The 27937-nt window shown below is 38.9% G+C and overlaps 1 protein-coding gene across 3 annotated transcripts in view; it reads left to right on the top strand.

Moving 5' to 3' along the window:
• The window catches only part of NUDT3 (nudix hydrolase 3), a 127568-nt gene that overhangs the window by 82216 nt on the left and 17415 nt on the right, over positions 1-27937 (top strand). The gene's annotated exons all lie outside the window — the stretch shown is intronic.

Consider the following 27937-nt stretch of genomic DNA (forward strand, 5'->3'; position numbering starts at 1 on the left):
CCATCCAAGACCCCTGGATCACAACCTGAGCCAAAGGCAGATGCTCAACTACTGAGCCACTCAGGAGTCCCTCATTTTTAGATTCTAAAATAATTTTTTTTCTCCAAGTTTTCAGGGTTGAAGTTTTTTCCCACATTATAAAAATTTTCAAACTCTAACTTATTAACAGAATTATTTTTTTTTAAAGATTTATTTTTTTTTTATTTTTTTTTAAATTTATTTTATGATAGTCACACAGAGAGAGAGAGGCAGAGACATAGGCAGAGGGAGAAGCAGGCTCCATGCACTGGGAGCCCGACGTGGGACCTGATCCGGGGTCTCCAGGATCACGCCCTGGACCAAAGGCAGGCGCTAAACCGCTGCGCCATCCAGGGATCCCAACAGAATTATATTGTAAATACCCCACATACGCCTGCCACCTACATTCTGCCATTAGCACTTTTCTTTTTTTTTTTTTTTTTTTAATTTTTTTTTTTTAATTTTTATTTATTTATGATAGTCACAGAATGAGAGAGAGAGAGGCAGAGACACAGGCAGAGGGAGAAGCAGGCTCCATGCACCGGGAGCCTGATGTGGGATTCGATCCCGGGTCTCCAGGATCGCGCCCTGGGCCAAAGGCAGGCGCTAAACCGCTGCGCCACCCAGGGATCCCAGCACTTTTCTATATTTGTGTTATCACAGGATCTGTATCTGGTACTGAAACCTTAAGAAATAACCAATACTCAGCAACAAAATTCATTTATATTGCCATCACCTAAAGATAACCTTTGTTAAAAAAAAAAAGATAACCTTTGTTAACATTTTGGTAATTTCATGCCTTTAAATATATATATATAAAAACATACATATAAATATATATATAAATATATATTTAAAATAATATAGGAATTTAACCATTTCATTGGCTTATTATATTGTGGAAAGACATCCTTTTGTGATGTCTTTTATAGGCATGTATGTGAGTGATTATTTTGAAAGACCTCGAGTCCAGGTATAAATACGCCATACTTGTGACTTTTTTTTTTAAGATTTTATTTATGACTTTTTTTTTTAAGATTTTATTTATTCATGAGAGAGACACAGAGAGAGAGAGGCAGAGACACAGGCAGAGGGAGAAGCAGGCTCCATGCAGGGAGCCCGACGTGGGACTCCATCCCAGGTCTCTAGGATCTCACCCTGGGCTGAAGGCGGTGCTAAACTGCTGAGCCACCCGGGATGCCATTGTGACTATTTTTTGTTGAAGATTTAGTTCGATGCTAATTTTTCATTATTCCAGGCAACATTGAGAAGGATATCTCTGTTGTTTTTTATTTTTTGGTATTTGCCCAGTTATTTCTTAGTATATGTGCTGCCGAAGTGAGCACTGCCCAGTTATTCCTTAAGGATCAATTTCTTGAGGCAGAATTGTTGGTAATATATTTAAGTTTTGTTTTTAATTATCCAGTTGCTCTCTAGGAAGAGTACCTGTCTACAGACCAGCACCATGAAAATGCAAATTTCTTCTACATATTTGCAAGGTATTTTTGTTTTTTATCATAGCCACTTTGAGACATGAAAATTGTATCTTACTCTGCTGATTTCCAAATTTAATTTGGGAAACATTAAACACCTTGAAATAGGGCAGCCCCGGTGGTGCAGCAGTTTAGTGCTGCCTGCAGCCCAGGGCGTGATCCTGGAGACCCTGGATTGAGTCCCACGTCGGGCTCTCTGCATGGAGCCTGCTTCTCCCTCTGCCTGTGTCTCTGCCTCTCATTCTCTCTCTGTGTCTCTATGAATAAATAAATAAAATCTTTAAAAAATAAAAAATAAACACCTTGAAATAACTCCTGAATCCAAAAGAAATCAAAACTGCAGTCTCAGATGATTGAGTAATTATGATGAAAGTGATGGAAGAAGTGGCCTATAAGATTCTCTCAGGGAATTCATTAAGAAAATATTTTTTGCCAAGTGTATTTAAGTTTGTATAAATGTTTCATTTTATACACAAAGATTATATATAGTCTTTGTTCATACATACAGACTCTTTATTCTATAGGTTTAAGTTTTGAAATTCTGAGATGTTATATTGTAATTGTGATTTTTGTTTGTTTCTCCTTATATTTTGCTTTGTATTTTTCTTTATCTGTTTATGTAATTCAGCATATAAAGAATGATTGTTCGGTCGCCTAAAGAGTTAAGCTTCTGCCTTCAACTTGGGTCGTAATCTCAGGGTCCTGGAATCCGAGCCTCCTTCAGCAGGGAGTCTGCTTCTCCCTCTCCCTCTGCCCATGCTCACACACTCTCTCTCTCACTTGCTCTATCTCTCAAATACAGTCTTTAAAAAAAAGAATGATGATAGTTTTATTTCCATAATGGATCATACCATATCATCATAAAATTACCTTCTTTGTCCCGTTTATTCTTTTTACTCTGAATTTTAGCCTTTTCTGCTTTTTAAATGGTGATGCGGGTAACCATTTTGCTGGTATCACTTAAGATTCTATTTTTAAGTAATCTGTACACCCAACATAGGGCCAAGGTCAGGAGTGGCATGCTATACCGACTGAACCAGCCAGGCATCCCTAATTATGATAATTTTTAAAAAGTGTATTCTTGTCATCTTTTATGCTGTGTTATTCTTATCTGCTTTTCTTATGACTAGTCTACATTTTACTATATTGATTGTTCTTCCTTTATTTTCTCTAGCGACATGGAAATTACATATACTGTCTCTTTAATGCAGTGGTTACTTTCTTTTTAAAATAGATTTAATTTTTCCCCTTTATTTATTCATCTCTTTGTTTGAGAGAGAACCGGGGAGACAGGTGGTCAAGAGGGAGGAGGAGAGAGAGAATGTCAAGCATACTGCATTCAGGAGCCCAACACAGGGCTCGATCTCATGAGCTTCAGATCACGACCTGAGCCCAAACCAAGAGTCAGATGCTTAACTGGCTGTGCCACCCAGGTGCCCCTAAGATTTAATTTTTTTTCAGATTTTATTTATTTATTCACGAGAGACAGAGAAAGAGGGGCAGAGACACAGGCAGAAGGAAAAGCAGGCTCCATGCAGGGACCCCGATGTGGGACTCAATCCCAAGACCCCAGGACCACGCCCTGGGCCAAAGGCAGGCGCTAAACCACCAGCCACCTAGGGATCCCCTAAGATTTAATTTTGTAGAGCAGTTTTAGGTTCACAGCAAAATTGAGTAGAAAGTACAGAGTTCCCATATAACCCATATCTCTGCACACGTGCGATATCCCCAACCATCAGCACCCTGCACCTGAATGGCTCATTTGTTAAATTGCTGGTCCTATATTGACACATCATTATCACCCCAAATCCATAGATCATATCAGGGTTCACTCTTGTATATTCTGTGGATTTCAATAAATGTATAATGTCATGTGTCTACTATTACAATATCATACAAAATGGTTTCACTCTACTAAAAATCCTCTGTGTGGTGCCTGTTCATCCTTTCTTCTCCCCTAATCCTCTGGCAACCACTGATCTTTTTCCTGTCTCCATCGTTTTGCCTTTTCCAGAATGTCATATAGTTGGAACCATACAGTATGTGGCTTTTTCAGATTGGCTTCTTTCACCTAGTAGTATGTGTTTCAGATTCCCTCATGTCTTTTCAAGGCTTGATAACTCATTTCTTTTTAGCACTGAATGATCTATTGTCTAGATGTACCATAATTTATCCATTCACCTATTGAAGGACACCTTACTTGCTTCTAGTTTGGGTAATTATGATTAAAGCTGCTATAAAAGTTGTATGCAGGTTTTGTGTGGACATTAGTTTTAAACTCCTTTGGGTAAATACGAAGGAGTGTGATTGATGGATTGTATGGTAGAGTATGTTTAGCTTTGTAAGAAACCCCCAAAATATCTTCCAAAGTGTCTGTCAACAGTGACAGTGAATGAGAAGTCCTCTTGCTCCACCACCTCCTCAGCATTTGATGTTGTCAGTGTTCTGCATTTTCACCATTTAATAGGGGTATAATAATATTTCCTTGTTTTAATTTGAAATTCCATAATAACACATGAGGTTGATCATCTTTTTATATGCTAATTGGCCTTCTGTATATCTTCATTGGTGAGGTGTTGGTTCAGATCTTTTCCCATTTTTTATTTTTATTTTTATTTTTTTAAATAATTTTTTATTTATTTATGATAGTCACACAGAGAGAGAGAGAGAGAGAGAGAGAGAGGCAGAGACACAGGCAGAGGGAGAGGGAGAAGCAGGCTCCATGCAGGGAGCCCGATGTGGGAGTCGATCCAGGGTCTTCCAGGATCACGCCCCGGGCCAAAGGCAGGCGCCAAACCGCTGCGCCACCCGGGGATCCCTTTTCCCATTTTTTAAATCAGGGTATTCATATTCTCATTGTTGAGTCTTGAGAGTTCTTTGTTATTTGGATAATGGTCTTTTATCAGATATGTGTTTCTCAGTCTGTGGCTTGTGTTCTGATTCTCTTAACACTGTCTTTCACAGAGCAGAAGTTTTTCATTTTAATGAAATCCAGCGTATCAGTTCTTTAGTTTATGGATTATGCCTTTGCAATTTGTTGAAAATACTCTTCTTACCATCGTATTGCCTTGGTCATTGTCAAAAATAGATGACCATATTTATAGAGGTCTATTTCTGGGCTCTGTATTCTGTTCCTTTAATATATTTGTCTCTTCTTTTGTCAAAACCACACCATCTTGTTCACTGTAGTTTTATCATAAGTTTTAAGGTTAAGTAGTGACAGCCTTTTGTTATTTGACTTCAGTATACAGTTTGGCTATTCTGAATCTTTTGCCTCTCAATATGAACTTTGGAATCCCTTTGTTGATATCCACAAAAGCTTGTGGGATTTTGATTGGGATTGCATTGAATCTACAGATCAAATTGGGAAGAACTGACATCTCGACAACATTGAGTTTTCCTACTCATGAATATTGAGTATCTGTCTCCCCATTTATTTAGTTCTTTGAGTTCTTTCATAGAGCTTTATAGTTTTCGTTTAGATATTATATTTTGTTAGATTTATGCATAAGTATTTCATTCTTAGGAGTGCTAATATAAATAGTATAGTGTTTTTTATTTCAAATTTTCATTGCTGATACCTAGGGAAACAGTTGGCTTTTGTACCTTGTATCCTGTAATGTTGCTATCTATAATCACTTACTAATTCCACAAGTACTTTTTTTTGCCATTTCTTTCAAAATTTCTACACTCAATGTCATCTGCAAACAAAGGGTTTTATTTCTTCATTCAATCTGTATACCTTTTATTTCCTTTTCTTGTCTTACTGCATTTGCTAGAACTTCCAGTATGATTAAAAGAAGTGATAAGAGGCACTTGCCTTGTACTTGACCTTAGTGGGAAAACTTGAAAGTTTCTCATCATCAAGTATGAAGTTGGCTGTAGGATTTTTATAGATATTCTTTATCAAGTTTGAGGAGGTTCCCCTCTATTCTGATTTTACTGAGCATTTTTTCATCAATAATGTGTGTCAGATCTGGTCAAATGCTTTTTATGCATCTATTGATAGAATCTTGATTTTTTGTTTTTAGCCTGTTGATGTGGTAGATTACATTAATGGATTTTCAAATGATGAACTAGTTTTGCATATCTGAGAAAATCCCGTTTTGTCCTGATTTACAATTCTTTTTTTACATATTGTTGGATTTGGTTTGCTAATATTCTGTTGAGGTTTTTGCATCTGTGTTCATGAGAGATGTTATCTGTAGCTTTCTTGCAAGTCTGTCTGGTTTTGGTATTGGGGTAATGCTGACCTCATAGAATAAGAATAGTTGCCTCTGCTTCTATCTTCTGGAAGTGACTGTAGAGAATTGGTATGATTTCTTCTTAAATGTTTGGTAGAATTCACCAGTTAACACATTTGGACCTGGTGCTTTCTGTTTTGGAAGATTATTAATTATTGATTCAATTTCTGTAATAGACATAGTCCTCTTTTAGATTGTGTATTTTTGAGTTTTTAGCAGATTGTGTTTTTCAAGGAATTGGTCCATTTCATCTAGGTTATTGAATTGGTAAACATAGTAATCATTGATTCATAGTGTTCCTTTTCTATCCTTTTGATGTTCGTGGGATCTGTAGTGATGGCCTCTCTTTCATTTCTGATATTAGTAATTTGTGTCTGCATTTTTTCCTTAACCTGGAAGAAACATTTTATTTATCTTTTCAAAGAACCATCTTTTAGTTTTGTTGATTTTTCTGTTTTGAAATTCATTGATTTTTGTGGGGTTTTTAAAAGATTTTATTTATTTATTTATTTGAGAGAGAGAAAGCAAACATGAGCAGGGGTGAGGGGAGGGAGAAGGGGAAGCAGACTGCCTACTGAACAGAGAGCCCAATGCAGGCTCCATCCCACTGACCCTGAGATCATGACCTGAGCTGAAGGAAGATACTTAACTGACTGAGCCATCCAGGCACCCCTGATTTCTGTCCTACTTTTATTATTTCTTTTCTTCTAATTTCTTTGGATTTAATTTGCTCTCTTTTTCTAGTTTCCTAGGTTGGAAGCTTAGACGATTGATTTTAGATCTTTCTTCTTACCTAATATTTGTATTCAGTGTTATAAATTTCTGTTGAAGCACTATTCTCACTGCATTTCACAAATTTTGGTAAGTAGTGTTTTTATGTTTATTTAGTTCAGGGTATTTTTAAATTTCTCTTGAGATTTCTTTTTTGACCTATGTGTTATTTACAAGTATGTTGTTTAATCTCCCAAGTATGTTGGATTTTCTGTCTTTTCCTGATTGATTTCTAGTTTTGTTTCATTGTGATCTGAGAACATATGTTATATGATTTCTATATTTTTTTCTATATTTTTAAATAGGTATGTTTTATGGTGTAGAATGTAGTCTGAATGTACCATGTGAGTTTGAGAAGAACGTGTATTCTGTTGTTGGATGAAGTAACCTATAGATATCACTTAGATCTGATTTCTTTTCTGCCTGCTGGAACTGTCCATTTCCAATAAAAGTTGTTGAAGTCTTCAACAGTAATGGATTTATTTGCTTCTTGTAGTCCTATCAGATTTTGCCTCACATATTTGGATACAATTTGGATACATTTTTGTTTGGTGCATACACATTAGGATTATTATGTCTTCTTGGAGAATTGATCATTTTATCATTATGTAATGCTCTGATGTAGCACTATGTAATATCCTTTCTCTCGGATAATTTTATTTGCTCTGAAATCTGTTTATTCTGAAGTTAATATAGCTATTTATGCTTTCTTTTGGTTTGTGTTGGCATGGAATGTCTTTCTCCATCCCTTTCTTTTCCGTCTGTATCTGTTTTTATATTTAAAGTGAGTTTCCTTGGAGACAACGTATTAGTTGGCTCTCATTTTCTGATAGACTCTGACAGTCTTTTATTTGGTATATGTAGACCATTGATGTTCAAAGTGATTTTTTTTAAAGATTTTATTTATTCATTCATGAGAGACACAGAGAGGCAGAGACAGAGGGAGAAGCAGGCTCCTCACAGGGAGCCCGATGTGGGACTCGATCCCGGGACTCCAGGATCACTCCCTGAGCCGAAGGCAGGCGCTCAACCGCTGAGCCACCCAGGCGTCCCTCAAAGTGATTATTGATATACTTGAATTAATAGCTACCATGGTGGGACACCTGGGTGGCTCAGCGGTTGAGCGTCTGCCTTCAGCTCAGGGCAAGATTCTGGAGTCCCGGGATCAAGTCCTACACACATTGGGCTCCCTGCGTGGAGCCAGCTTCTCCCTCTGCCTGTGTCTTCTCCCTCTCTCTCTCTCTGTGTCTCTTGTGAATAATAAATAGATAAAATCTTTTTTTAAAAAATCGCTTCCATGTTTGATACCATTTTCTATTTTGGTGTGCTCTTGTTCTTTGTTCGTATTTTTGTCTTCCACTCTTTTTTCTGCCCTTTTGCTTTCAGTTGAGTACTTTATATGATTCCATTTCTCTCCTTTCCTAACATCAGTTTTTGCTTTTTTTTTTTTTGAAGTGATTTTTTTGTAAGATTGCAATATATATATGTACAACTAATGTAAGTACCTTTTAATAACAAAATAGTCCTTATTCCTCCATCCCTTCTATCATTTCTATCATTCATTTCATTTATGCATAAGTTTATGTACATATAAGTTGAATATAGAGTTGCTATTATTTTTTAAACTATTATCTGTTAGATCAATTAAGAAAAATAAAAGTTTTTATTTTTCCTTATTCTTTCTCTAGCACTCTTTTTTACATAAACCTGTCTTTCTGACCTATTATCATTTTCCTTTTCCCTAAAGAACTTATTTTAACATTTTTTTTTCAAGCCAAGTCTACTGGCAACAAATTCCATCAATTTTTTTTTTTTTTTAAGAAAGTCTTTCTCGGGGATCCCTGGGTGGCGCAGCGGTTTGGCGCCTGCCTTTGGCCCAGGGCGCGATCCTAGAGACCCGGGATCGAGTCCCATCGGGCTCCGGGTGCATGGAGCCTGCTTCTCCCTCTGCCTATGTCTCTGCCTCTCTCTCTCTCTCTCTGTGACTATCATAAATAAAAAATAATAATAAAAAATATATATATATAAAAAGAAAGTCTTTCTCCTTCACTTTTAAAGGATAATTTTGGGGCAGCCCAGGGGCTCAGCGGTTTAGCGCTACCTTCAGCCCAGGGCCTGATCCTGGAGACCCGGATCAAGTCCCGCATCAGGCTCCCTGCATGGAGCCCACTTCTCCCTCTGCCTGTCTCTCTGCCTCTCTCTCTCTCTCTCTCTCTCTGTCTCTCTCATGAATAAATAAATAAAATCTTTAAAAAAAAAAAAAAGGATAATTTTGCAGGCTGCAGAAATCTAGGTTGATTGTTTTTCTTCTCAACACATTGTTTCCTTATCTTTAATTTTCTACACTTCGAATATGACATGTCTGCATGTAGTTTTTTTGTATATTTATCCTGCTTGGTGTTGTTTAAGCTTCCTGGATCTAAGCTTTGTATCTGACATTAATTTGGAGGAAAATCTTAGTTGTTACTGCTTTAGATATTGCTTCTATTTCTTTGTCTTTCTTTCCAGTATTGCCATTATGCAGTGTTACACCTTTTATAGTTGTCACAGTTGTTGGATATTTTGTTTTTGTTTTTCAGGTTATTTTTAAATTTCTTTTCAGTTTTGGAAGATTCTGTTGATGTATCCTCAAGTTCAAGGAATCTTTCCTCAGTTGAGGAATGAGCTGATCAAAGGCATTCTTCATTTCTGTTAACTGTAGCTTTTTTTTTTTTTTTTTTTTTTTTTTTTAGATTTTATGCATTTATTCATGAGAGACTCAGAGAGCTAGGGAGGCAGAGGTTAGAAGCAGGCTCCATGCAGGGAGCCCAATGTGAGACCTGATCCCGAGACTCCAGAATCTTGCCCTGAGCCAAAGGCAGACACTTAACCACTGAGCCACCCAGGCTCTAGCATTACTTTTTGATCCATTCTTAGAATTTCCGTGTTTCTCTTCACAGTATCCATTGGTTCCTTTTCCATTAGAACCCTTAACATACTAATCATAGTTGTTTTATATTCATGGCTTATTAATTCCAGCATTCCTGCCATATTTCAGACTGGCTCTAATGCTTGTTTTGTCTTTTCCTTTTAGTATGCCTTGAAATTTTTTGTTGAAAACTGAACATCGATGTACTAGATGAAAGGAAGTCTGATAAACAGGACTTTAGTAATACAGTGATTAGGCGTGCAAAGAAGGGAAGCAGTATATAGTCCTATGATTAGGTCTGTGTCTTTTAGTGATCTGTGCCTCTGGGCTGTAAACTTCACAAGTGGCTTTTCTGTCATTCCAGCTCTTCTTCACATCTCCTCTCCACCCTTATCTTAGGTGGGAGAGGATGGCTGGAAGGTGCTAGAATTGGTTATTACCCTTCCTCCCCATTGGCTAGGCTCTGACAAAACCCCAGTAGGTTAGGCTCTCGTAAAATACTTTCTCTTGGGGCAGCCCTGGTGGCCCAGCGGTTTAGCACCACCTTCAGCCCAGGGCGTGATCCTGGAGACCCGGGATGGAGTCCCAGGTCAGGCTCCCTGCATGGAGCCAACTTCTCCCTCTGCCTGTGTCTCTGTCTCTCTCTGTGTGCCTCTCATGAATAAATAAAATCTTAAAAAAAAAAAAAAAAAACTTGAAGGCAAGCTTTTAGAGCAGAATGCTCTAGAGTATTTGATAATGGCTCTTTTTTTCCTTTCCCCAGAAGCAGGACAGGGGAGGTACCTGGAGGTAAAAACACAGAAATGTGGTGTGTCCACCACCCCACCAAAGTTTTGATTCTTAGACTTGTCCACTAAGCCTCTAGCAAGACAGTTTAGGTTTTCCTACCCCATTCCCTCCCGCCTCCACTGGTTCCCTTGATGATTTCTGCTCCATTAAGTTGTGACTTTCTGTATTTGCCTGTCTCTCCAATTTTGGAGGCAGTGGTTTGCCCTATTCACTTTTGCACAAAATCTAAGAAGAGGAGCATCTGGATGGCTCACCCAGTCATTTAAGCATCCAACTCTTGATTTCAGCTCAGATCATCTCAGGCCATGAGATCGAGCCCTGTGTCAGGCTCCACACTCCACCCACTCTGCTTGGGATTCTCACTCTTTCTCTTTCTCTCCTGCTCCTTCTACCCCTCCCCCTGCTCATGCATGTGCACTCTCTCTCAAATAAATAAATAAATTAGGGGCAGCCCTGGTGGCTCAGCAGTTTGGCACCACCTGCAGCCTGGGGTGTGATCCTGGAGACCCAGGATCGAGTCCCACTCGGGCTTCCTGTAGGGAGCCTGCTTCTCCCTCTGCCTCACTCTCTGTGTCTCTATGAATAAATAAACAAAATCTTTTTAAAAATAAAATAAAAATAAAAAAATAAATATTTGTCTCCCTATAAATAAATTAATTAATTAATTAATTCTTTTTTAAAAAAATCTTAGAAGAGTTGTTAATTTTTCGGTTCAGATTCTTTGTTGCTGTTAAGACAGAGTAGCAACTTCTAAGCTCCCTATATACTAGACCAGAAACTAGAAGTCCCTTTTAAATAGCATATTTGAACAGGTATTTATTTGTCCAAGCAAACAAAATAGTCTACATGCACACAGTGTAAAAAATAAAAACAATATCCCCTATTGCACAACTCTCACTGTGTTTAAATTTGTAACTATGTAGGTATAGATTATCATTATTATTAAGATACCATTCTTCAAAATACAAAAAGTTACCATGTATGATACTGAAAACAGTATCAGGGTGCCTGGGTGGCTCAGTAGTTAAGCATCTACCTTCAGCTCAGGTCATTGTCTGGGATCCTGGAATCAAGTCCCACCCACATCAGGCTCCCTGCTCAACAGGGAATCTGCTGCTCCCTCTCCCTCTGCCCTTTCCCCTGCTTATGTATGTGTGTGCCTGCTTTCTCTCTCTCTCTCTCAACCTCTCTCAAATAAATAAGTAAAATCTTTTTAAAAGAAAAGCGGAAAAAAAAGAAAATACTGCTTTAAAAAATAATTATTTAAATTTTAAGACAGTGAATTTTTCCCCCTTCATGTATTCCCTTTCTTCTGTTTTTCGTCATTTATTACTGGTTGACTATACTGGGTAATTACTATTTTTTTTTCTAAGATTTATTTATTTATTCATTCAGAGAGAGAGAGAGAGAGAGGCAGAGACACAGGCAGAGGGAGAAGCAGGCCCCATGCAGGAAACCCAACGTGTGACTCGATCCCGGGTCTCCAGGATCACACCCCAGGCTGCATGCGGCACTAAACCGCTGCGCCACCGGGGCTGCCCGGGTAATTACTTTTAAGTAAAGTATGTGTTATTACATGTTTTGAAAAAATGTTTCACACACAACTGGTTTGGCTGATTATAGACTTCTTGAATAGTACTCTTTGTCCTTAGAACTGTTGACTTGGGATCCCTGGGTGGCGCAGCGGTTTGGCGCCTGCCTTTGGCCCAGGGCGCGATTCTGGAGACCCGGGATCAAATCCCACATCAGGCTCCTGGTGCATGGAGCCTGCTTCTCCCTCTGCCTATGTCTCTGCCTCTCTCTCTCTCTCTGTGACTATCATAAATAAGTAAAAAATTAAAAAAAAAAAAACTGTTGACTTCAAGCATTTGGTGTTATTGAGGAAAAGTCTGGTATCAAATTATTTTTCCCTTGTGTAAATGCATGAAAATTTTTATCTGTGTTAAAACTCAGGAATCACTGGAGTCTGCCTCATGCTTGGTGAGCTCTTCTGATAGGAAGGCTCATAGTTTAGCTTCAGAAGCTTTCCTTCTTTCTTTCTTCAATTTTCCCACCTTCGTCAGTTTTATTTTCTACTGCTGAAACTTTGACGTAATATTGTATTTCTTAATCCTTTCTTATAATTTTGATCTCCACATTTTTACTTTGTGTGCTGGGAGAATTCTTCAAGTTTTGGCCTCTAAAATCTCTACTTTTCTGCCGTATCTAATTAGCTATTCATTTGCCTTCTCTGGAGTTACTGGTTTGTAGTAGTAGTAGTAGTAGTAATAATAATAATAATAATAATAATAATAATAATGGTAATGCTATTTAGGAATTCTTTTCTGTTTTCACATTGCTCCATATTTGTGACAGCCTGCCGTTATTTTAGAACTGTAACGTCTTCTTTGGTCTTACTAAATAAGAATTCAGTTTTTCTTGTAATGACGGTTGCTTGAATTATCAGATTGGTTCCCTTGTTTTGAACTGTATCTTTTCATGTATTTGACTTCCTCTGAGTGCTCATTCTTAGACTGAAGTCTGAGTTTGCTTAGTAATTGCAACTAAAATAAACACTTCTAATGATTAATCTTTTCTTCAGGGACAGTCTTTTTATTTTTTTTTCTAAGATTTTATTTATTTATTCATGAGAGACACAGAGAGAGAGGCAGAGACACACAGGCAGAGGGAGAAGTAGGCTCCATGCAGGGAGCCCTATGTGGGACTCAATCCCGGGTCTCCAGGATCACACCCCGGGCTGAGGGTGGCGCTAAACCGCTGAGCCACCCAGGCTGCCCCGACAGTCTTTTCTTTACACCTCTCTTTGTTTTTCCACAGCTCATCTGCCTCAGCGCTCATCCCTACTCCACTAGCTTGCCAACCTTACTCCTTATAAACTGATCAGTCTTGCAGGGCCTTCATTCCCATACACCACAGAATTAGAGTTCTCCTGACTATTCAGTCCCTGCTCCGTGCATGCAGTTTAGTAGAACTCTTTTGTGTGTGTGAGTCAGGGGCAATTCCAGGGAGTATCAGAGCCTAAGGTAAAAGATTCCTTTACTTTCTTCATAGGTTTCCTGTGTTCTTGATGCTTTTCTCTTCATTCCATTCTTACTGGCCCAGTCATCTGCCAAGATTTTAAGTTCCATGTGTGTTGGTTGTTATGGAAGGAATTTAAGACAGTGAGTCAAATATATGGGCATAGACCTGTCCATCTAAGAATGTTTCTTTTTAAAGATAACCTTTTCCCCTGAGTTCTAAAACTGTATCAAGATAATATTTTTGTGTGGTCCATGGTTTAAAAATAAAAAGGACTGGAAGACTTAGAAAAGAAACATTCCTTAAGAAATTCCCTAAGAAAAACCACACAATAAGTAATGTCTTATTTCTTGCCTTATACTTTCATTATCTCATTCTCCAGAATCTGCCCTGTTACAGAGTATAGTACTGTATTTGAGCTGGTTTGTGTTGGAACCCTGAATAGAAGCTGAATTGCTGGGATAGGAGCCAATAGCCTTCAGCAAATATTAAATGCAATTTTTGCTTCTGGAGATTCTATAATCCTTAAACCACCCAACAACCACTGGACCCAGGTAGATTTAACTGACCCTGCTAAGGTGGCACTTAACCAGCTTCCTCTTAATTCATTGAACTTAAAAGTGCCAACTGCCTATCATAGAGCTTGTCACACAGGAAGTGTCTAATGAATGTGTTATATCAGCAGTCACATTTCTAAGTTCTACAATTCTATTTTCATTCTTGGTTGCGTTTACATACATTTTGTTCTTTTTTTAGGATGCCATAGCCTCTCAAAGCTATGAGGGTAATAACTAATCTTCCTTAAGTTTTCTTCTGTTCTTTTTTTTTTTTTTTTTTTTAAATCAGAGCTAGTTTTCATTTGTTTGTTTTGATCTTTCCTTCCTTTTGGTGATGCCCTTTGGGATGTCAGGTGATCCCATGGTCATTCTGTCCCAGTTAGACTGAGGCAGTAGCAGCACTGAATGGGAGCCCTATGTTAAGTGGGTGGGGTAAAGAGTGATGTGGAGGGAAGTGGGGCTGTTTTTCCAGGAACCAGCTGAAAGAATGCCACAATAGGTGGACTTTACTGGGGCGGAGGGCGGGGGTGGCGGGGAGTACTTATATACACTACAGTAGTTCTTCCCAGTGTTTCTATTTTTCTGTTTGGGATTAGAGCCCTCAGAGTTGTCTAGATATATGCTTGGCTCCAGGCCATTCTCCATGTGTGGGGATAGCTATTTGGTATGTAGACATTCAACTTTCTAGACCCCTTCTCACTTCTACTCCATGTCCCTGCCATATGCTATCCTGGAACCTCTCCAGAGTCTGGAAGTTGAGCTGACTTTGCTTTGCTTTTCTTGGTCTTTCAACCCTCATTTATCACTTTGCATCTTCCTGGAATTTTTTTTGAGGTCTCCTTTCTTCTGATAGCCCCTTTCTATTTTTACTTTCATATTGATGGGGGTCTCAGGAAGAGGAGATAATGCTTAGTCTACTACTAAGTTTTTTTAGTTAAAATTTTTTTTTTTTTTTTTTTTTACTTTGTAGAATTAGGTCTTTTTTTCTTTCACTCTTAAGTAATGTTATAAATATTTTAATTTTTTTTAAGATTCTATTTTTTTTTTAATATTTTATTTATTTATTCATGAGAGACACAGAGAGAGGCAGAGACACAGGCAGAGGGAGAAGCAGGCTCCATGCAGGGAGCCCAACGTGGGACTCAATCCCGGGACTCCAGGATCCAAAGGCAGGCGCTAAACCGCCAAGCCACCCAGGAGCCCCTAAATATTTTTTTCTTAAGTAATCTCTCTGCCAGGAGTGGGCTCAAACTCACAACCCCAAGATCAAGAGTCACGTTCTTCTGACTAAACTAGCCAGGCGCCCCTAAATATTTTTGTTTCTCTAAGATACTAAAGACGGATTTCTTGCTTTCAGTGGATAAAAAAATTCCAAGTAGGTCGTGATTTTGTAAATTGAGCCATCTTTATGTATAATTTACCTTAAACACTAGCAGCTTTTTAAAAGAACCCATTCTTTAGTCACAACTGAAATTTTATTTATTATTTATTTTAAACTCACTAGGAGAACCTAAAAGTAAAGTTAGCTCTTTTACCTGCAAATAATTACTGAATTATTTTCAACCACTTTTAAAAACTAGAATAAAAGAAATCTCTTTAATTTATCTGTTTATATTATGAGATATAATTGAATGCTACCCATTGATGAATAGCTAATTCAGTGGTTTAGTGTAGAGATTAGAATCTGCCCTGTTACAGAGTATAGTACTGTATTTGAGCTGGTTTGTGTTGGAACCCTGAATAGAAGCTGAATTGCTGGGATAGGAGCCAATAGCCTTCTGCTAAATGAATTGAGTCCAGATGACTCTTCCAAACCAGTTGTACTTGCTTTCCTATCCAGCTCCACATTCCAGGAAAGAATTTTTGGTCATTGGGAAGTACATCCACAGTGTACTTTCCATTGACTCCGATACAATTCACCCTGGCTTCAGCAAATATTAAATGCAATTTTTGCTTCTGGAGACTTTATAATCCTTAAACCACCCAACAACCACTGGACCCAGGTAGATCTAACTGACCCGGCTAAGGTGGCACTTAACCAGCTTCCTCTTAATTCAGTGGACTTAAAAGTGCCAACTGCCTATCATAGAGCTTGTTACGCAGGAAGTAAATTTAAGGACTCTGATTCTAATTCACCTTGAAGGGACACCATGTAGCTCAGAAAAAGCTATGTTTCCAGGTTAAATGTCACAGTAAATGTAACTTGGTTACACTTTAAACTTACTAATAGATACAAACTTGTATTAAAAAGAAAGTAAAACTTGTCATATGTTTTCAAACACAGTAAGTAGTACTGAATGACTAAAAATGAAAGGATGGGAAAAGGTATATCAAGCAAATACTAACCAAAAGATACTTGGATAATAATTACAATTATTTTTTTTATCCAAAAAAAACAAAGTAGAATGTAAATGAGGGACATTTAAAAGGGACAGTCTGCCAAGACATACAGCGGTCATGAACTTATATATACCTAGCAAACTTCTATATAAAGCAAAATTGATAGAGTTGGGGGGAAAGTTGACCAATCTGTAGCCACATTGGAGACTTTAAAACATCTCATTAAGAAACTGATAGAAAAAGTGACAGACGGGAGGAAAAAAATAGGTTGAATGATACCATTAGCAAGGTTGATCAAATAGCTATATTGAGAGAAAAAAAACCTTGTATTCAACCAAGAATATGTAATTTTTTCAAGCACACATGGGAGTATTATAAAAACTAACCATATATTAAGCCATAAAGTATTAGAAATTCCAGAGCATCAGTAACACAAACTACAGATCTTCCTCAGCCTATCATGGGGTTATATCCTGATAAACTCTCATAAATCGAAAATGCACTTAAAATGTTGAATATCTCGTAATTTACTGAATACGATATTGAAAGTGAAAAACAGAATTGTTGAACAGGTACAGAATGGTGTGATTGGTCATTTGCCCTTGTTACCAACTAGCCAACTATAGTCATGACCACTGTCCAGCATCACAAAAGAGTATCCTATCACATTTCACTAAACCAGAAAAGATGAAAATTTAAAGTACAGGTTCTACAGAATGCGTATTGCTTTTGTACCATCATAAAGTCAAAAAAATCATAAGTCAGGGGTCATCTGTGTATATACTTTTGACATATGCAGTAAAATTAGAAATCAACAATAAAGCCAGTTTGAGGGACGCCTGGGTGGCTCAGCGAGGGGTTCAGTGTCTACCTTTGGCTCAGGGCGTGATACAGGATTCCCAGGTTTGAGTCCTGCCTCGGGCTCCTTGCTTGGAGCCTGCTTCTCTCTCTGCCTGTGTGTCTGCCTGTGTGCCTGTGTCTCTGTGTCTCTCATGAATAAATAAATAAAATCTTTAAAAAAAGCCAGCTTGACAGAGAAATACATATTTAGAAACAAAAAAGTGTACTAGGGGGTGGCTCAGCGGTTTAGCGCCGCCTTGGCTCAGAGCCTAATCCTGGAGACCCTGGATCGAGTCCCACATCGGGCTCCCTGCATGGAGCCTGCTTCTCCCTCTGCCTGTGTCTCTGCCTCTCTCTCTCTTTCTCATGAATAAATAAATAAAATCTTAAAAAAAAAAAGTGTACTAATGGAACCTGGGTGGCTCAGTGGTTGAGCATCTACCTTTGGCTCAGGTTATGATCCCGGGGTACCAGGATTGAGTCCTGCACTAGACTCCCTGCAAGAAGCCTGCTTCTCCTCTGCCTATGTCTCTGCCTCTCTCTGTGTGTCTCTCATGAATAAATAAGTAAAATCTTTTTTTAAAAAATGTACTAAATAATTATTGAGTTAAAGCACAAATCACAATAAAAATTAGTAAACATATAGAACTGAGTAATTGAAAGCACTTCATATCATGATTCATGGGTACAGCTCCTTCAGGTTTTTGAGACTTAGAGGCTTGTATTAGAAAGCAAAATAGACATTAAAGAAACTAAGTGATCCATCCAAGAGACTAGTAAAAACAAGACAAACTGAACATAAAAGGATGGAAATAACAGGGCAGCCTGGTGGCACAGCGGTTTAGCGCCGCCTGCAGCCAGGGGAATGATCCCAGAGACCCAGGATCGAGTCCCACGTCGGGCTCCCTGCATGGAACCTGCTTCTCCCTCTGCCTGTCTCTCTCTCTCTCTCTGTCTATGAATAAATAAATAAAATCTTAAAAAAATGGAAATAACAAGGAAAGGGGCAGAAATTAATAGAGGAAAATAGAAATGATCAATAAAACCCAAAGTGGGTTACTTTTATTTTTCTAATAAAATAAACAAGCCTCTTGCAGGACTGATAAAGAAAATGAGAAAAGGCAACAAATAAATAAAATAAGAGATAACCACAGAATATAATAAACACAAAAATTAGAAAACTTTGATTAAAAAAACTTTCTAGATAAAGCTACCCAAATTTACATAGAAATTGGAAAACCCTGGGGCACCTGGGTGGCTCAGTCAGTTAAGCATTTAACTCCTGATTTCGGCTCTGGTTATGATCTCAGAGTTGTGAGATTCAGCCTCTCATTCAGCTCCACGATCAGCGTGGAGTCTACTTGAGATTCTTTCTCTCCTTCTGCCCCTCCCCTTACTCACACATGCTTACTCTGAATAAATGAATGAATGAAATCTTAAAAAATTAGAAAACCTATGTACAGATTATTAACCCTTGTCAAAATTGTTAATCACTTGCTGACAAATTTACTCAGACTAATTGAACTTTGCCAAAATTTCCAAAAATATATTTTTACTTTAAAGAACTATTTCAGGGACACCTGGGTGGCCGAGCAGTTGAGCTCCTGCCTTTGGCTCAGGGTGTGATCCTGGAGTCCCAGGATTGAGTCCCACATTGGGCTCGCTGCATGGAGCCTGCCTCCCTCTGCCTGTGTCTCTGCCTCTCTCTGTGTGTCTCTCATGAATAAATAAATAAAATCTTAAAAAAAGAACTATTTCAGAAAAGAATAACTACACCTGTAAGGCTGGTGTAATCTCAGATCGGTGATCAGCAAACTTTCCTGTAAAGGGCCAGATAATAAATACTTAGACTTTAGAAGCCATATGGTATCTGTCACAGATACTCAGTTCTGCTGTCATAACATGAATAAACCCATACAGAGTACTTCAGTGAATGAGCATGGCTATGGTCCAGTGCAAGTTTATTTATAAAAATTGATGGCAAGACAGATTTGGCCCATGGGTTTTTTGACCCTGATAATTAAAAGTAGAAAGGAACGATAAATTCTCACTTATGAACACAGATATAAAAATCCCAAGTAAAAGAAGAGCAAATACACTAAATTATCCCAAGAATACAAGTCTTAGAAAATGTTTACATAATTTACTTCATTAAGAGATTAAAATTATCATCTCAGTAAATAAGGAAAAATTATTTATTAAAGTTCAGTATCCAGGGTAGAGCATGAGACTCTTGATCATGATGTGATTCATGGGTTGTGAGTTTGAGCCCCCATGTTGGAGGTATATTGTACTTAAAATTTTTAAATCTTAAAAAAAAAAAAAATTAATCTTTAAAAAAAATAGATGATAGATAAATATCTTTAAAAAGAAAATAAAATTCAGTATCTGTTCATCTTGAAAGTTATTAGGAAGCTAAAAATAAAAATTCCTTAACCTGATAGTGTATCTGGTAAAACTTACAGTGAGCATCATATTTTTTAAATCTTCTAGGTATTTCTAACAGGAAAAAGGCAGTTATGTTTGCTATCATGCTACCATTTAATATTAAGCTGGGGGGGTCCTAAAAAATAAACTGGGGGTCCTAAACAGACAAACAAACAAACTGGGGTCCTAGCCACTGCAATAAGACAAAAATAAGTACAAATTATAAATATTCAAAAGGAAGAAACAAAATTGTCATTATTTGCAGATGATTCAATTACTAACAAAAAAACCCAAGGAGGGGATCCCTGGGTGGCTCAGCGGTTTAGGCCTGCCTTTGGCCCAGGGCGCGATCCTGGAGACCCGGGATTGAATCCCACGTCGGGCTCCCGGTGCATGGAGCCTGCTTCTCCCTCTGCCTGTGTCTCTGCCTCTCTCTCTCTCTCTCTCTCTCTCTGTGTGTGTGTGTGACTATCATAAATAAATAAGAATTAAAAAAAAAAAAAAGGAACACAACAGAAACTGGTAGAACTAGTAAAAACACTTAGAAAGGTTGCAAACATAAGATTAATATGTAGAAACCATGGGGCGCCTGGGTGGCTCAGTCGGTTAAGCGTCTGACTTCAGCTTAGATCATGATCTTGGGGTTCCAGGATTGAGGCCCATGTTGGACTCCCTAATCAATGGGAAGTCTGCTTCTCCCTCTCCCTCTGCCTCTGTCCCCACTTGTGCTGTCTCTCAAATAAATAAAATGGTTTTTAAAAATATGCAGAAACCAGCAGTTTCTTTAAAAGCAGTAATGGATTAGAAAATACATAACCTTTTAAGATCTAGACCATTCAGGGACGCCTGGGTGGCTCAGTGGTTGAGCGTCTGCCTTTAGCTCAGGGCATGATCCTGGGGTGCCAGGATTAAGTCCCAAGTCCCACATCGGGCTCCCTGCATGGAGCCTGCTTTTCCCTCTGCCTGTGTCTCTGCTTCTCTTGTGTCTCTCATGAATAAGAGAAAGTACAAGGCCTCTTGAGGCCCTCCTAGTCTTGGAAAGGTATACCATCCTTCTGCATTCTGTTGGCCAAAGTAAGTCACTAGGCCAGCCTCATAAAGAAGTGGGTAAATAGATGTCTTGATAGGAAGAGCTATAAAATCACATTTCAAAAGACATGGATACAGGAAGAGGTAGAGAACTGTAGTCATTTCTGCCTTTGAAGTATGCATAGAAGAACTTGAGAATATGTGGGGAAATTGAAGCTTTTATCCTGTGATTCAGAAATTTAATCTTAAACTTGTACACATTGTAGGTTGTAACAAGGATATCTGCAAGAGAAGTTTTGGGTTTTGTTATTGTTTTTTGCAGTGTTTTTTAATAATAGCAGAACTAAATGTCTACAAGTAAATGGATTAATTGTGGTAAATAAATTCCTAAAGTAGGGTGGCCCGGGTGGCTCAGCGGTTTAGCGCCTGCCTTCAGCTCAGGTTGTGATCCTGGGAACCCGGCACTGAGTCCTGTGTTGAACTCCCCGCATGGAGCCTGCTTCTCCCTCTGCCTGTATCTCTGCCTGTCTTTCTCTCTCTGTCTCTCATGAATAAATAAATAAAATTTAAAAAATAATAATAAATAAATAAGTTCCTAAAGTAGAATTCTGTTCAACAAATAAAATGAATTAATTTGAACTACATGTTGCAATATATCTTAAATTTAGAAGCATGATATTGAGAGGACAGGGTTTCAGAAGGTATAATCCTTTTTTTTAATCAAATAGAGAAACATTTAGAAAATACTATTTACCATGAATAGTGGGTAGATAACTAAGTAGTACAGGTATAAAGCCATGCAAGAGAATGATAAACACCAAATTTGGTTGAGTAGTTAGTTAGTTCTGGCAGAGCTGGGGAATACACAAGGGTCTTCAGTAGTATGAGTAGTTTTATTTCTTTTTTTAAAATGCATAGTCTTTAATTAATTGATTAGCTAATTAATTAAAATAAAAATTAAACATATTTTTTAAAAAATACACAGGGGTTGCCTGGATGACTCAGTTGGTTAAGCATCTCTTCTGCTCGGGTCATGACTTGAGTCCTGGGGTTGAGCCCCATTTCGGGCTCCCTGCTCAGTGAGGAGCCCGCTTCTCCCTCTGCCCTGTCCTCTCCCCTTGTGCTCACTTGCTCTCTTTCTCTCTTAAGTAAATGAATAAAATATTTTTTAAAAATAAATAATAAAAAAATATACAAAATGGTACATTACTATTTGACAGAGCTGGCTGGTTACTACTTGAATGTTTATTTTCTTTACTTTTTTGAAATTTGAAAGATTTCATTTAAAAAAAAAAAAACTGGGCAGCCCCGGTGGCTTAGCAGTTTAGCGCTGCCTTCAGCCCAGGCATGATCCTGGGGACCCGAGATCGAGTCCCACGTCGGGCTCCTGGCATGGAGCCTGCTGCTCCTTCTGCGTGTGTCTCTGCCTGTGTCTCTGCCTCTCTTCTCTCTCTCTTTCTGTGTCTCTAATAAATAAATAAAATCTTAAAAAAAAAAAAAAAAAAAAAAACTCTGGGATGGGATTTCACTGGACTTAACTACAATTACTTCCCAAATCTCCTTTCATCTGTCTTCACTGTGACTCTTTCCTGCTGTTACTTAAGTTTGTCCGGTACCAGAAAGGTATGTGAATTGAAGACCACATATTTTTATTCCTGGCTTTCCTCATAAGATACTTGCATGAGAGTTGCTCCCCTGAGCTCCTTTGGGGTCTGGGCTTATTGCTTTAATAGAGCAAGCTTTAATACTACAGTTCCCTTGGATGTTCAGAATTTTTGTTTTGGGATATTCGTCTTCCTATGAGAGCTACCTTTTTTTTTTTTTTTTTTTTGAGAGCTACCATTTAAATCAAAGGAAGTAGCAGGAAGTATTCTGATACAGTACCAGAATACCTGACTAAAAGGGGCTTCAACCGTACCAGTTATTTTTTTTCACGTAGGAAGTCCAGAGGTTTGGGGATCCCTGAGTGGCTCAGCGGTTTAGCCCCTGCCTTTGGCCCAGGGCGTGATCCTGGGGACCCGGGATCGAGTCCCACGTCGGGATCCCTGCATGGAGCCTGCTTCTCCCTCTGCCTGTGTCTCTGCGCGCCTCTCTCTATATATATCATGAATAAATAAATAAAATCTTAAAAAAAAAAAAAAGAAGAAGAAGTCCAGAGGTTGGACATTTACCACATTGCTTCAACAGCTCAGCCACCAGGACTTCCATTCAGCTTCTCAGTGATTCTCTTGCCCTTCCCCTTACGATCACAAGGTGACTGTAGCAGCTCCAAGTTTCAGGTCCCCACTTGACAAGCAAGGTGTAGGATTTCTTTTTATCATGGTGGGAAATCTTTCCCATAAGCCCACAAGAGACACCATCTCAGAAGCCATTGATCCAGAACTGGGTCACAGCACACCCGAATCTGTCACTGCAGAGGGGAACAGAATTCCCAGTGCCATTCCTGGTGTGCCATAGCTCTTACCTGAACAGAATCCAGATCTTCCTGGTAGCAAAGTGGAAGGAGGAATACCTGTGGGCTAGGCATCCATCGTGTCTACCAAAATGTCTACCTTAGAGTAAAAAATAAGTTTTAGAAGGTGATGACACATTTTGTACCCATCCAAACTAAAACAAAGCCAGGGTTCTTTGTGGCAGCAGATCATTTTAGGGGCATTCTCAAAGACCCATCCATATTAGTGCCTTTGCCCAAGTCTCGTGTACATAGTGTGAGAGCTTTTTACAAGAGGAAAGGATGGGATCACTGAAGTCTCAGTGACTGCTACTTCCAATCTCAGCAAAACACCCCAAAGGAAAAAAAAAAAAAGACATTTGTGGAGAGATTTTTCTTTTATAAAGTAGACAGTTGCTCAAATTATTTTTGTTAACTAGTCCACACGTGCTAGAATTGGTGTATATTACACCTTGAAGTTCAAGGAAGCACTCACCTGCATATTGTTGAATAATGAAGTGCAATAGATCCTCTATTTAGAATTCTTACCACTACCTAAGATGAGCTTTTAAATTAAGACTCCACCAGATTAGGGGTTTTGAATATATAGATTGAAATTGTAACTGCTTTTATGTGATTTGGAGAAGAACAGGTCATACCAGCACCCTGACTAGACCAAACTTAAATATACCCTGAATCAAATCTTATCCCCAAACTGAGCCAGCTGTCTGATGTGACCCTGACACCTACCTCGACCCACATGCAAGAATCATGTGAAAGATAAAAATAACTCTCTGCTGTTGCTTGTGGCAGCAGTTGAGAGGGAGCTAGCTCAAAGCTAATTGGACTGTGGGGAAGCATGAAAATGTAAAATGGTTGCAGTGAACTCTGTCTTAGAGGACATTTACCTCTGAGGATTCTTCCTCTTGATCACTATGCCTTTAAAGAACTGAAATCCTCTTGCTTCCTAAAGAGGCACCTCCTCCTAAGAAAACTGCTAAATCTCAATTTAGCAACTGGTAAATATAAGAATATTTCTTTGCTTTTCACAATAGAATCATTGGCAGGATCACCTTAGATAGAATTCTGCAAAGTAGATCCCATAAGTATTGATATAAAACTTGAAATGTTGAAGGATGCCTGGGTGGTTCAGTGGTTAAGCGTCTGCCAGTGGCTTAGGTCGTGATCCCGGGGTCCTGGGATCAAATTCTGCATCAGGCTCCCTGCAGGGAGCCTGCTTCTCCCTCTGTCTGTGTTTCTGCCTCTCTCTCCCTGTATCTCTCCTGAATAAATAAATAAAATCTTTTTTAAAAAAATTGAAACTTTGAGACAAAGCTATTGTTAATTTCTACAACTTATTTTTTTCTATTGAAGATTAATTAGAAGTGAAAATATATGCTACTGAAATTCTTTGTACAGATGGCAATGTTATGTAATTTACACTAGACTTTATAAGAATATCTGTTTTATAAAGAAAATGATTTTATGCTTTCTTCCAACTGCCTTTGTTACAGTAAATCATAGATATATGTTGGTATTGAATGCAGAAAACACCATTATTAGACAAAAGTTTAATAAAATTATATTGAGGGGGATCCCTGGGTGGCTCAGCGGTTTGGCGCCTGCCTTCGGTCCAGGGCGTGATCCTGGAGTCCCAGGATCAAGTCCCACGTCAGGCTTCCTGCATGGAGCCTGCTTCTCCCTCTACCTGTGTCTCTGCCTCTCTCTCTCTCTCTCTCTCTCTCTCTCTCTCTGTGTCGTGAATAAATAAATAAAATAAAATAAAATAATAATAATAAAATAAAATTATATTGAGCTGTCATATTATGTTAATTGCACCCTTAAAAATTGGAGATAGGGGATCCCTGGGTGGCGCAGCGGTTTGGCGCCTGCCTTTGGCCCAGGGCGCGATCCTGGAGACCCGGGATCGAGTCCCACGTCGGGCTCCCTGCATGGAGCCTGCTTCTCCCTCTACCTGTGTCTCTGCCTCTCTCTCTCTCTCTGTGACTATCATGAATAAATAAATAAAATCTTTAAAAAAAAAAAATTGGAGATTGAGGTGCCTGGGTGGCTCAGGTTGTTAAGTGTCCAACTCTTGACTTGGGCTCCAGTCATGATTCTCAGGGTCATGAGATGGAGCCCCGCATCAGGCTCTGAATTCAGCTTGTAGTCTGCTTGTCCTTTGTCCCTCTCTCTCTGCTCCTCCACCCACCCTTCTACTTCCCTGTGTGTGCACACTCTCTCTCAAATATTTTTTTAAAAAGCTGGGGATCATTTTCTTTTCTAAACTTTTGGGTTCTTTAAGAAAAAAATTGAACAGTTAGAACTGTAAAAGAGAACTCTTTCTTTACTTTGCAGAAGTGAAATGTGAATGATGGCCTCTATGAATCTCCTTACTTCCCTCCCCTCGCAACCAATCTGACAGCTCTGCTCATAGGCTCTGTCAGTGGGGACCACAGGCAGGAGCACAGATACCACATCTCAAAAGAGTTGATCTGAGTGTTCAGGCTGCCTATGATTGGGGTACAAAATTGGTTTTCTAGTCTAAGCTGGCCTGCCAGCTCCCACTTGTTCAGGCAGCTACATTGGTTAATTCACAAAGTACAATCTAACTAGTCTTAGCTAGCCATGGAGTGCAATTATCTCTAAAAATGTAGAGAATCAGTTTAGGGCACCTGGCTGGCTCAGTCAGTGGAGCAAGTGGTTCTTGTTCTTGGGATCAAGAGTTTTTGCCCCACATTGGGTGTAGAGAGATAACTTTTAAAAAATTCAAAAAAATTATTTAATATAGAGAATTATTTTAAGGAAAGGTCAACATTTCCATTTGAGTAGACCCAAAAGCCACATGGGGAAAGAATGGATGGGAAATGAACAGGCATGTTGGCAAGAGAAAGGAAAAGAATTCTTTGATAGATGATTAGAAAAAAATTTTTTCAAAATATAGCTCACCTAGGAGTCTAGGCCTATAAATTTGCTCTTATTTTAAATATCTCTAAAGAGGGGATCCCTGGGTGGCTCAGCGGTTTGGCGTCTGCCTTTGGCCCAGGGCGCGATCCTGGAGTCCCGGGATCGAGTTCTACGTCAGGCTCCCGGTGTGGAGCCTGCTTCTCCCTCTGCCTGTGTCTCTGCCTCTCTCTCTCTCTCTCTCTCCCTATGTCTATCATGAATAAATTTTTAAAAAATCTAAATATCTCTAAAGAGCTTTTAGAGTACTTTTTTTTTTTTTAATTTTGCTCATTCTCTACAAACTTTTTTTTTTTTTTAAGATTTTATTTATTAGAGAGGAAGTGAGAGAGCATGAGCTGGAGGAGAGACAGACTCTCCGCTGAGCAGGGACCCTGATGCAGGTCTGGATCCCAGGACCTTGGGATCATGAGCTGAGCTGAAGGCAGACACTTAACCGACTACTAAGCCACCCAGGTGCCCCCATTCTGTACAAACTTAATGAGTACCTACTGTCTTTAGAAGGTATTTTTGCCTTAATTTTTAGTTTATTATACAAATAACATGGCAGTGGTAATAGAAAACAAGTTACAGCATTTCCCAGGCATTTCCAGGGATTCATCCTTCCCTTACCTCTCCCCACTTCTAGCAGAGACAGATACAAAATATAAAAGCTAAAAAGACATAGCTTAGTTCAAAAGCAAGATGGGTACCATCTCCATAGATCAGAAACAGGGTTAGAACTGCTGAATGTCATTGGAAACCTGCAGCCTGCCCAGCCTTGAGTGGCTAGTGTTCAGACCCCTTGGAGTAGGGGGAGCCCAGGTTCCTGGTGGAAAGGACACCAGGAGCTGAGACTTTTAGAAAGATAGGGGCCTAGGTAGGGAGAGGACATAGATGCGGTGTGCAGTAAAAGATGGAGCCAAACCATACCATGGCTCTGCCTGCAATATTCGCTGCATCACCTTGGAGCAGGAGTCCTAAATGGTCACTTTAAGAGCAGTCTTTGAAGAGCTTGGTGGAAGAAGCCTCACAAGTAAGCCCTTTACCAGTTGGAACATGAGTTTACTTTTCAGATGAAGCGAATTTTATAGCCTGGTCTGACAAAGAACTTAAATATGTTTAGGATGTTCAAAAGTAAATTAAGGAATAACTTTTTAATTTAAAAAACAAAGGCAACTGGGTGGCTCAGTTGGTTAAGTATCTGCCTTCGGCTCAGGTCATGATCCCGGGGTCCTGAAATTGAGCCCTGCATTGGGCTCCCTGTTAAGCAGGAGCCTGCTTCTCCCTCTGCCTGTTTACTCATACTTGTTCTTTCTCTTAAATAAAGAAATAAAATCTTTTTAAAGTAAATAAAAGATTGTAAAAATCATGGAAACAAATGCCTACATAATGGAAATGGGATATCTAAAGAACAGGTAGAAATGAAAAATAATCAAATATCAAATGACTAGAGGTGGAATAACCTTAGTTTTCATACAGCTGAAAAGAAAATTAATCAATTGGAATAAACTGAGAAATTCGCATGATGCATCAGAAAGATCCAAAAAAATTACCAAAGGGCTGATGGGAGATACAGAGTATATGCATAAAGGCCTAAGCATTGTATGATCCCATCCCCCTCTCTCTGTCCATCGCATCATTTGTGCATCTCTGTCACTAGCAGAATCACCTGGTTTATTTGCTTGCTGACTTAAGCCTTCCTGAGCTGCTTCTATAAGATGCTGAGCTCTGTTGTGGGCATACTGTATACAGACAGCCAAGAACAAGTCAGATGAGGATCTTGTTCTTGTGGATCTTGTATTCTAGCCTATTCATCACTATACCTCTGACATTTATCAGGCAGTCGGTGTATTTATTGAATGAATGAATGAATGAATGAATGAATGAATGAATGAATGAAGTTAACACCTCAGAATATCTTCTTTGTGGCTTCATGGCCTTGATTATCTGTTATGTTTGGGCAGCTTTGCAGTGGGGAGAGAGATGGGGAGGAGATGAGAGGAATCCTTCCTCCTCAGAGCACACCCTGCTGTCACTGGTCTGTGATACTCGAGAAATACTGGTGTGACCTCCAGAGACCTGGATTCCACCTAAGGTGCTCCTCTTGGGCTTTGATTCAGAATAAG

This window comes from Canis lupus, chromosome 7 (genome assembly GCF_048164855.1).
Source record: "Canis lupus baileyi chromosome 7, mCanLup2.hap1, whole genome shotgun sequence".
Lineage (NCBI taxonomy): Eukaryota > Metazoa > Chordata > Mammalia > Carnivora > Canidae > Canis > Canis lupus.